This window comes from Vombatus ursinus, unplaced genomic scaffold, assembly GCF_900497805.2.
Source record: "Vombatus ursinus unplaced genomic scaffold, bare-nosed wombat genome assembly UNPS02006874.1, whole genome shotgun sequence".
Lineage (NCBI taxonomy): Eukaryota > Metazoa > Chordata > Mammalia > Diprotodontia > Vombatidae > Vombatus > Vombatus ursinus.
In genome coordinates, this window is record NW_020946652.1 from 5,104,192 (window position 1) to 5,116,444 (window position 12,253).

A 12,253-nucleotide genomic window follows, 5' to 3' on the forward strand; every position below is an offset into this window, starting at 1 on the left:
GAGACAGAGACAGAGGGAGACAGAGAGAGAGGGAGACAGAGACAGAGGGAGACAGAGACAGAGGGAGACAGAGACAGAGACAGAGGGAGACAGAGACAGAGTTGACACAGTCTCTCTCTTGTGGGGGGTGTGTGAGTTATGGCTATACAGCGCTACATATAAAGCCAGATCTAGGCAGTATGTGGTTTTGTTTGGCTGAGAAGCTTTTCTTTCTTTCTTTTTAAAATCTTTGTAGTAAGGTCTGCCTTAGCAGGGGTGGGGTGGTGATCTTCTGAAATACAATAATATAAAAATGAAACACATGAAGAAAGATAAGAGTTAAAAAAAAAACTCAAGGTCCCTGAGGACAGGAACAGTCTCTTCTTTGTATCCTTGGCATATAGCACAGGGCACCACCCATAGTAGGGACTTAACAAATACTTTCCGGATTGAATTGGATTGACTTCAGTGATGTAGAAAGAAGAATCAAATATTAGTTTATCTTTCAGTCAAAGTACTTTGGAGATCTTAATAAATGGATTTTTTAAAAATCACATGCCCTCAGATGGTAGGAATGCGGGTGCAAGATATTACTATAGTTAAGGCTAAAACCAACACTCCCTGGATTGCTCACAGCACTGGCTTTCCTATGTCATAGTCACCATACATTGAAGGTGGTACAGAGCATAAGCCAAGATAGCTTTGTTGATGTTGCTGTGCCATGCCATGAACTCAAACTAAACCTTCAGTCCACTATAACTCTTAGAATGTTTTCACAGAAAAAGTTATCTAGTCCTTTATCCTCCATGTAATATTTATTAAATTAATATTTTAAGACATGGATGAGATGTCTATTTATCATCATGAAATTGCCTCTTGTAAGATTCAACCCATTATACTAGTCAGTGTGGACTTATTTCTATCTTCAGTCTGTCACCCAACGAATTAGCTAGGCTTCAAAATTTTGTGCCGTCTCCAAATTCGGCAAGTATGCCAACATTACCTTCATCAAAGGCATTGAAAAGGTTTTGCGGTAAAGGGCCAAGCACAGATTCTAAGGAGAAGTTGATATTGCACTAGTAATGATTTTTTGTTCTTGTCATTAAACCAGTTCAAAATCTACCTATATATTCTAAGATGTAGCCCACATATATCCATCTTGTCCACAAGATCAGCATGAGAATATCTGAAAAATATTTTGCCAAATTCTAGCTAATCAGGTCTATAAAGCATGTCATACTATCTCATTTCCTTTTTTTGTTGTTTTTAATCTATATCATGAGGGGGTTGGACTAGTTGGCTTCAGCTATATATCATATCACCCTGATTTTTCATAATCCTCTTCTAGTCACCTTGAAAAGAATTCTTTTCTGGGATCCACTCCATGTTAGAGATAGACAGCATCACCTCCCAGAGTGATGGAAAAATCAAGCTCCAGTGAACCTTCTGTATCTGTAGTTCATAGCTTCCTTAAGAAATAATTAAGTGGTTTTATTAGAAGCACAAACTCAAGGATTTGGAATGGAGTAAATTAAATACTCAGCAATTAGCTTTTTACTGATTAGTTAATAGTGCTTTTTTCCATTTAGCATGGAATGAAAAGGAAGAGGCAGAATGAGAGAGTGGGAAAAGAGAAGAGTTGAAACAAAGATACCAGTGCTTCAACTTACTCTATGACCTAGTCTAGGCCACATTATGTTTCTGAGTCTTAGTTACCCTATCTGTAAATTGGGGATAATAATATCTGTACTACTTAAATCAAAGACTCTTATGATGGAAGTGCTTTCTAAATTTTAAAACAGGAATTTTAGATATTATAATTAGAATAGAACAGAATAGAAAATATAATGCATGATGAAATCTCAAGTATAAATAGAGAAGGTGTTTTTGCATAGGGGACTTTTCTGAAATCCATTCAATTGAATTGTATAGAGAGCTAGCTACTTTGTCCATGTGTAATGTTGATGCTGCTCTCAGGCCCAGGTTCTAAAGTCTCAGGAGCACTGGTAAGATTTGGGAAAGGGAGCACAGTAGTGAATTTTGAGGAGGCAGAGTCAGAAGTGGCCCAAAGCACCATTGCAACATATAGTAATTTTTGTCTTTGGTTTCCTCTCATTTCTCAGGGATCCTTCCCTCCTTTTATTATCAGTGCCATTCACCTCAAATAAAGGGACAAGAACTTGCTGGCATTCCGGGATTTGTAATTAAGAGGAATGAGCATTCCCTCTTGGATCTAAGATTAATTTAGACTATTGAAATCTTTGAACCAGAAGGTGAATCCAACAGTTTTGAGGGAAAAAATGCCCAGTCTGCAACATATTATACTGATATGAAGGGATGGGAAGTGTGTTACTTGTGTAACAGTATCAGCAGGGTGGAGAGCATCCTCAACCCCCTACAGGACTTCACAAGCTGAGACGAATAAGGTAGACCAGAGGCAATATACAAAGAGAAGAGGAAACAAGAACAAAAAGAGAGCTAAGCTATAGTGGAGAGGGGAGCAGTCTAGGTGGCCAATCAGGTCAGAATGAATGAAGCCATTGGTTGTAATTGCCTCATTAGACATTAAGGGAAGTTCCCCAAAGGTCTACTTTTTCCCTAAGTACTCTGGACTTGTCAAGGATAAGGCAATGAGAAGAAGAAGAAGAAGAAGAAGAAGAAGAACAAGAAGAACAAGAAGAACAAGAACAAGAACAAGAAGAACAAGAAGAACAAGAAGAACAAGAAGAAGAAGAAGAAGAAGAAGAAGAAGAAGATGAAGAAGAAGAAGACGATGATGGTGACCGTGTCCTGATTTTGCTTCCTATATCAGGAAACCTGAAATTTGTCATGAGTCCAGGAGCTATCAAATTTAAATCAGAATACATGAACAAAACTCTATCCCAATGTTAGGAATTACCCTAGCTGGGAACTATTATGTTTGAACTATTATGACTGTATTAATAACATTTCATTTAATATGAACCCTACAAAATAGCACAGAAAGGGATAATTGTCAGACCTGAGGGCCATAGTTAATAGGGTGATTTTTTTTTTGGCAACAGAGAGTGGCAGATTAAATCACTAACCTCCAAATGAAAGGTTCTGGGTCTGGATTCAGGAAGTCTCAGGTTCAATTCTAGTCTCAGAATTGACTAGCTGTGGGATGTCACTCCCTGGGCAGGTCACTTAACCTTTTTCTGCCTCAGTTTTCATATCTGTAAAATAGGAAAAACAATAGCATCTACCTCACAGGGTCATTGTGAGTATTAAATGAGGGAATATCTCTAAAGCAGTTAGCACTGTGCCTGACACAGAGTAGGCTTCTTTCCCTTACCTCTTTGAAGGAGAGGGAAATCAAAAAGAGCTCATCCCAGGGAAGAGACAAGCAAGACCCAGGAAGATGCTCCTTTCCAGAAAGCAGGAGGGAGTAGAAGAATCAAATACTGATTGGACAAATGTGCTCCATGGCAGCCCTTCCAGGTATTACTGCTACTGCTGCTGCTGCTGAACCGCTAGGACTACCACCACCACTAAAAGTAATAATGATTATTATTATTCAATAGCAACAATTCCACATTTATTAAGTGCCAGCTATATACCAGCTTCTATGCCAAGCACTGAGGATACAAAGATGGAGCCTGGCACAGACCCTCCCTCAGGTCACTACATTCCTTCTTCTCCACTCATCCCCTCAAGTGGAGCATACTTGCCATCTATTGCTTAGCTATTAAGTCAAGACAACACCAGTAGCATGCATTAAGCATCTATTGTGTGCCTGGCACAGATGGGAATGATAATAATAACATCGAACAAGCCCAGAACAGTTGTTGTTATGAAGGAACTCACAGCCTAAAGAGAGAGACATTATACAAAAAAAAAAAAAGCACTATTAACTAATCAGTAAAAAGCTAATTGCTGAGTATTTAAGCCATTCCAGAATTCAGTCTTTGATCTGGGCAAGTTGGTCAGGGGTGGGCTCCTTCCCTCTTTCCCTGCAGCTGCCTCCCCAGGAGTTGGTGCCATGGGCAGCTCTGTGGTCTGATAAACTCAGGGGAGTTTTGACTGGGGACCAGGGGATCAAAGACTATGAATTCAGCATTCAGAAAAAGCTAAAGCTCAGGGTTCAGGCCTCTCATTATTACTGTGGGTCAACAATGCTGTCGGGAAGCTAAGATTATATGGACAACCCTGGAGAGTGAACTATCATTTTAATGCTATTTCAACAGGAAGATTTATTCTAAGTTCTAAGCAACCAACTAGCAAATGAACTTTTGGAAGAAACCCAGTTTTTCCAAGCCAGCCTGCCTAGACTTCTGTAGTCAGGGAGGTTGTGCATGACTGAGGAGCTTCTGCGTTCCAAAGAATCAAGCTGAAGGGGTAGACAGTTCTGGCCGCTAACTAAGATGGCTCCTGACCTTGGCTGCAGAGGTTACAGAGCCTGTTGTGCTCTGCCCCCACCCCACCTCCCCTCCCACACGAGACTGGCTGAGAAGACTCTGTCCCAACTCATATCCTTCCTTTCTTCCCCATCTCCCATTCATTATGCAACTGAAAGGCAAAAAATAAAAATGGAGGGGGAGGATTCTCTTCCATATCTGGGCCTCAGTTCTTCATCTAGCAAATGAGCTTTGGCTGGATTGGCAGTGAAAGCTCTTCTGTGACTACCATTTGATCCCCCCTTGCTGAAAGAAGGGACAGTGTCTTTTCTAAATGTTATCTCCACCTCGCCCAACACAGAGCTCGGCACACAATGGACATTAATTAATGTTGAATTCAATTGATTTCAGCAAGCATTAGTAGGTACCTACTGTATGCTAAGCACAGTACCATGTTCAGGAATACAAAGGCCATTTTTAAAAATTCTCTGCCTTGAAGAACATAAAATTGCATTGGAAAGTGAATGATTGATGGATGACAATATCATATTGCTGAATTTATTGATTTGGATCCACCTTGCAGGAGAATCTGTTGAGTATGGATGCAATAACTGCCTTTTAGGACTGGGAGGGCTGTGATGTAGAAAAAGAATTAACCTTCTTCTATTTGTGCCTCTCTGTACAGAAGTGGGGACAATGGGAGGCAAATCTGGGCTCAATAGAGCCATTTCCTCACAATGGCCGCTGTCTCCAAGTGAGAACTTGGGAAGTTGTGTCTTCTCCCTCCCTGGACAGCTCCGTACTAAGGCTGGGTGGCTGCTCTTATGCCGATTGGGACTAAGTAGTTACAAAGGTCTCAAATAGCTTGAGAGACTGATGGTTTTAGAAAGACTTCTGGACCCCGTTATTTCCTTTCATAGTTCAGTTGAATCTTTATTGTTAATAGTAGTTCACGTTCTTTTCATTATGAAGCTCTCCATAACAGATGTCCTAAGCTTCTTCTTTCCTCAAACTTCCCATCTCACTCTCTACTCTCACTCTGCTGGCAGAGTAGTAACTTAGACTTTATTCAAAAATAAGCAAGTCATTGTCTATGAGCTTCCTTCCCCCTCTTCCCAAATCTTTAAACATATCATGGCATTCACTGTTCTTTCTTCCTTTATTCTAGTCTTATGCTCTCTCTGTTTGCCAAGGCCATGCTTGTTTCTTTCCCCTTGATCCAAATAGTTCTCATCTCTTCTTGCAGATTGCTTCCACAGTCATTATATTTTTATCATCATCATCATCATCATCATCATCATCATCTTCTTTTTCTTCTTCTCCTTCTCCTCCTCCTTTCTGTTTCTCTCAATGACATTGTTAACTTTCATGGTTTCAATTACTATATTAATGAGGATGATTCCCAGATCTATAGCCAATGATCATCGCTCTCCTGAGCTTCTGTCCTGCACCATCTACTACCTTTTCAGATATTTCAAACTCAATATGTCAAAAACAAAATCATTATCATTTCCCACAAATTTACTCTTTTTCTGACCTTCCTTATTTCTTTCAAGGGTTTCACTATCATTTTAGGTACCCAATTTCACAACCATGACATCATTCTTATCGTTATCTTGTCTCTCATCTCATATATCTGATCCTCTTTCAAGTCTTGCCTGTTCCACCTACATGACATATCTTGCTTCCATCCCTTATTCTCCACTCATATGACTGTCCTTCTCACCTCTCCTCTTGACTAGGCTAATAGATTCCTTATTGGCTTCCTTGCCTCAATTCTCTCTCTTCTTCAATTCATCATTCCCACAACCATCTAAGTGCCTTTGGTATCCCTACTCAAATCTATCACCCACCCAGCTGTTAGTGATTTTTCCTAAACTGTAGTTTTCATCATGTCACTTTCCTACTCAACAAGCTCTACTGTATCCTTATTACTGCTAGTATCAAATAAAAATTGCATCTGTTTGTCATTCAAAGCCTTCCACAATCTGGCCCTCTTACCTTTCCATTTTCGTTACACATTACTAACTTCTCCATACATCATTGCCCAATCAAAATGACCTTCTTTTTCTTATGTATCATTGTTGACTTCCTGTATTGTTACTGAAATTTCACCTTCCATATGAGGCCTTTTCTGAGTCCCAGCTACTAGCACCCCTCCTCCAAAAAATCACCTGTCTCTATTTTCCATATTTCTGTGGAGGATAGGGTGGAGTCACTCCCATTGTCCCCCACCTAGTTGATGAAATGACAAAAGGGGATGAGCAAAAAAGAGTTGAGGTGATGATGTGTTGAATGGAAGTCCAAAGATAACTTAATGTCCTGTTTTTCTTTGTTAAAAAACATTTCCCTGATGGAAATGGAAAGGCAGCTTGCTACTGACTGGCGAAAGATTGGCTGTGTATCTGCTGACCTTTATAAAAGCAAGCCTTTCCACTCTGGAGGCTGTCCAGGCATAGCTGAGGCAAGGAACAACTTTGGGGATTATGAAACTTGCACTTCTCCCTAAAGTCATGGGTGGGTGGATGTGCAGAGATTTCTCTCTCTTCACCCTTCTCCAACCTGAATCTTGCTATTGAGCTACCAAGTTATTCATCTAGTACAGTAGGGAGCAGAGAAAGACATACAGACACAATATTTGAAGCACAAAGTAGCTTCAAGGAGGTGGCATTTAACAGGAAAGAGGGGAGCCAAATATGGGTTGAAAAAAATACCAGTCCTAGGAGTTGAGAGGAAAGCTACAGACAAAAGCAGATCTAGAAATATCAAGTTCAATAATACGCCCAGCAAAAATGCTGGACCCAGAGAGCAGCAAAGCAAGGAGACCACAGAGGTCAGAGTGGCCTTGGCCACATGTGTCCCTTATGGGTGTGCTTTACTGCCTCCTCTAAACCTATGCTCATTCCTCTGGTAGACACTAGGAGCATTGGACTATGATCCTATGATATTCCTATTTTGTAAGTTGGTTTTGACTGTTTTGAAATAGACAAATCTTTTATTACAAGAATTTTAGCTGACCATGAGAATACTGGGTGACATTTCCATTATTTATGTCTCATTCATGCTCATATATTATTTATCATCATGTCATTGGTGACACATTGTGGTCGTTGAATTTCTAGGCTATTTTCATCAGTGAGAGGAGGAAAGGTGTTCGTGGAACTTCTGCCATTTTCTAACAAATAATAGTTAATATTTTGTCAAATCACAATGGTGGAAATTTCTATGCTTTCATTTGGTTTGGGGGGGGGGAATGTGGAATTTCCCTGTGTTGTTCATGGATCACACATGAGGACAATGTATGAATTGGTAAATAATCATTCAATCAATCAACAAGCATTATTAAATGCCTACTATATGCCAGGTAGCAGGATCAGGGATGTGTCAGAGCCAGCTGTAATAGACTTTTTTGTGAGTTGATTAATAAATTTAGAATATGATCATTTGTACCTCAGAAATTGGCAATCATTACAATTCAGGATTTTATTGTTTTGTTGATTGTTACTTTAGATTGAAGAAATTGCTAGTAATGCAGATTAAACTTAAAAATCTGTATGCATACATTTCCCCCCCTCTGAAGAGCCCAGACATTAACCATTAACATTCACCAACGCACCCCTGGATTGCTGTTTTGGAAACATTGCTTGAGGTCCAATCCAGTATCAACAAGTACCTGTTAGAATCTTCAAGTAGATGCTCCATCGTGATTTCAAACTTGGTGTGTCCAGAACAGCACTTACTACATTCTCCCTCTATCTCTCCCTGCTCCATATTTTCTTGTTTCTGTTGAGGATATTGAACATCCTTCTGGTCATTTAAGTTTGCAAACAGCATCATCAACTGCCTTTCTGTCCCTGATCTCTCATATCCAATCAGTTTGCAAGCAAGTCATAATGATTTAATCTCAACAATCTCTCTCCAATCAATGGATTTCATCTCCATGGCTACTACCTTAGTTCAGTCCCTTATCCCCTCTCATCTGGATAATTGGAATAAGAAGGATCTCAGAATTCAATCTCTCTCCTCTCCAATTCATCCTCTATATCTCTGCCAAAATGACCTTCCTGAAGCACATGCCACATGTGAGGAGCACAGTGACCATCTCACTGCCCCACTCACAAACCTTCAATGACCCCCTAGTGCCTCCGGAACAGCACTTCTTCCTAACCCAACAACTGTGAATTTGATTTGTTTTTAATAACTATTTCAAAATGATAAGTTTCCTTTCTAATCCTATATATTCCACATTATCCATTTAAGCCCATTCTTTTGAGGAGTCCATTATCTTCACCAGATAGACTGCTGCTCAGGGGTTCCAGGACACCAGAAAGGTTTAGGTGGCCTGGCATTTAAAGGCATCCACTAGAATAAATTACAAATCTCTCAGCCTGGCACTTAAAGCTCTCCAAAGACTGGCTGCATTACGCCTGTCCAGATGTTCCATTTTACACAACCAATGTTCCAGCCAAAATGGCCTCCTTGCTATTCCCTAAACTCAGAATTCTATCTCCTACCCTTGGCATCTGTACAGGATGGGCTGCATGCCTAAAATGCTTCCCCTCTTCATCTCTGACTCATAGAATCTCTGGTTTCCTCTAAGGATCAGCTCCTGGGTTAACTTTTTTAGGAAGCATGTTTTGATGCCACTATTGGATGGCACTATGGCACTCCTTTTAAATTCTACTTGTATTTAAATTGCCATATTCCACAGTGAAATGTAAACTCCTTAGGGGGCAGGAACTTTTTGTTTTCTTGTTGTACCAGTCAGTACCTAGTACAATATTTGCATATAGTAGGTGCTTTAAAAATATTTATAAATACTAAATGCTTGTTGGATTGGATTGGAGGACCATAGATAATCTTCCTGGGTGAATCCCTTGCTCCTGACCCCAACTTGCCTTTATTGATCCTTGTCCCAGCTATAAAATTCCTTCTTACTTCTGTCTAGGCCTTCTTGGCATTCAGCTCAGCCCTCTATCCCTTATGTCTCACGGCCTCTTTGCTAGTAATCAGACTTAGATAAATAATACATAGGTGTAGATAAATTAACTACTGGAAACCTACCTGGCCTTCACTTCTGACTTCAGATGGGGTCTGTCTTCCCCTGTTAATTCTCAGTGTATGAGGTTTCCATTAACCTCACTTCTGAATCATCCTCACATGAAATGGAGTGTTCATCCTTGGGTATCAAATGCTCTCTGCTTACTGGAAAAAAAAAAGATCTTCTTTTCTTTGGAGGATGAAAGCCAATCTAAGGACTCATCAAATGCCCCTGCATGCTGGCCCTGAGCTCCTTAATCATCCACTTCAGATCCATCTCAAACATTTAAATCAAATTATCTTTAAACTTGCTCCTTACACACACACACACACACACACACACACACACACACAATTTGTGACTTTGAGCATACTAAAGAGCATCAGAGGTCAAAATGCATCCTTATGGAAAAATTATTCCATGAGGTTTTCTTTCTTTACTAGGAAGAAGGCTCCATTTCAAAATGAAGGCAGAGCCAAGTCTCCAGTTGAATTGGGGAAAGTTTTAACTTGATCCAGCCATCCCTGACTTGAGCCTGTAGGACAAAACTTTGGGGCATAAAAGAGACCACACAAACCATGTCTCTGGCCCAACCACACCTTTCTATGCCTTCTATTAACTCATAAAAGTTACTGACCTTCATTGGATAAAGGGAATACACAATTCTTGTTATTTGCTTGCATGAGACAGGGTTGGGGGCATGGTCGAAGGACAGGCTCGCTGGACAGACTCAATAGCTAGCAAAGAGCTAACATTTCTTGCACACTTCAAAGTCTTCAGTGGGCTTTGTGTATGTTACACCATTTGATTTCGTTAATTAAATATATACCAAATATTGTTGGAATTTCATTGACAACAGATCAACCCAAAACTCTGGTAGATTACCAACTCTCTAGTGAGATATCACACACATGTCCTGAAATGATCTAAAGAGAGATTCAGAATGACAAAGTTGGAGATCTAGAAGGGACTTTAGCAGCCCTCCAGTTCATCCCAGAGACCTTAAAAAGGGTACTTCTCACAGCATTCCCCCAAAGTTGCCAGTCAGCCTTTACTTGAAGACCCCAATGAGTAAAGTGGCTAAAGGGGGATGGACGTAATCTACCACCATCAAGCTAGTCCTCTCCACTTTTGGTCAGTTCTCATTGTTAGGAAGGGTTTTGGTCTCAGTGTTTGTTCTGTTCTGTTTCTTTCCCCCTGAACTCAAACCTAAAGTGTTCTCCATGTGATTTCTGCCTCTTGTTCCCAGTTCTTTCCTGTGGGGACAAGCAGATCTATTCTTTTTTCTATAATACAGTCTTACAGACCCTTGAAGATGGTTATTATGCGCCACACCTTCCTCCTTACATCTTCTCCAGACTGTACCCCCCATAACTTCTTCAACTGATTCTCATATGTCATAAGCTCAAGGTTCTTCCCCAACCTCATTGTCCTATTGTGAATACTTTCAAGGTCAGCAAAGATTCAGGACCTACTAACATGGGTCCAATAGTTACATGGCTCCATTTGACTAGATTGCTTCAAACTGATGCCCCCCAACAAGGAATTCCATCCAATAGTCTGGGTTTTAGGAAATTATTTAGTAAGTGATGGATATTTTCTCCTAAATTCTACTGAATCTCTTAGGATCATTGGATTACACAATCCTAGCTTTAGAAATTAAAAGGATCCAAAGTCTCAGGACCTCAAGTTTCAGAGGAGGAAACTCAGGATGGTGAAGGTGAAGGGGCTTTCCCAAGTTCCCATAGAAAATAAGCAACAGAAGCAGGATATGAACCAAGGTCCTTGAAGTCCAGAGCCAGGGCCCTTTTCACTATACGATGACTTTGGTTATCTTGAATCTCTAGAAATATCATCTGGGCTTCTTATTTGCCTGATAGATTAACATCCAATCTGGTACAGTAATTTTGTACAGCCATGTTTGATGGCTAATCCACAGTCATCTATTAGCCACCAATAGCCAGACTATTGATACTCAGCAACCCATTGTCAGACAGTGTCAGAACATCCTTCTCTTTCCTCCTGGTTTCCTCTCACTCACTCAGTCAATAGGCATTAATTGAGCACATATTGTATGACAAATCCCGTGTGAGGTGATGAGGAAAGTGTGAGAAAGAGGGTAAATCAGCCAACAAATATTTATTAAGCACATATTATATGCTACACTGGGAATAAAGGTACAAGCAAAAAGAAAGACAGTCTCTGTCCTTAAGAAACTTACTTTCTAACCTGGAAAAACTTACATGAACTGATGCTGAATGAAGTGAACAGAACCAGGAAAATGTACACAGTAACAGAAACATTGTGCAATGATCAATGTTGACAGACTTGACTCTTCTCAGAAATACAATGATCTAAGACAATTCCAAAAGACTCATGTCAGAAAATGCTATCCACATGTAGAAAAAGAACTATGGAGTCTGAACGCAGATCGAAGATGCTATTTCCACATTTTTTGGTGTTTTTTTTTAGTTTTCCCCTTTTGTTTTGTTTCTTCTTTCATGGCATAACTAACGTGGAAATATGTTTAATATAATTGTACATGTATAATACATATATAATATATGTATGTATATATATATATATATATATATCAGAATATATCAGAATGCTTGAAGTCTTTAGTACGGGAAAGGGGAGGGAGGTAAAAAATTTGGACCTCAAAATAAAAATGAATGTTAACAACTATTTTACATGTAATAGGAAAAAAATAAAATATTATTTACTAAAAACAAAACAAAAAACCCCAAAAGTGAAAATAGTATGTGAATGACTTAGCTATTCTCAGCAATACAACGATCTAAGACAATTCTGAAGGACTCAGGATGGAAAATGCCATCCACCTCCTGAGAAAGAACTGATGGAATATCGATGC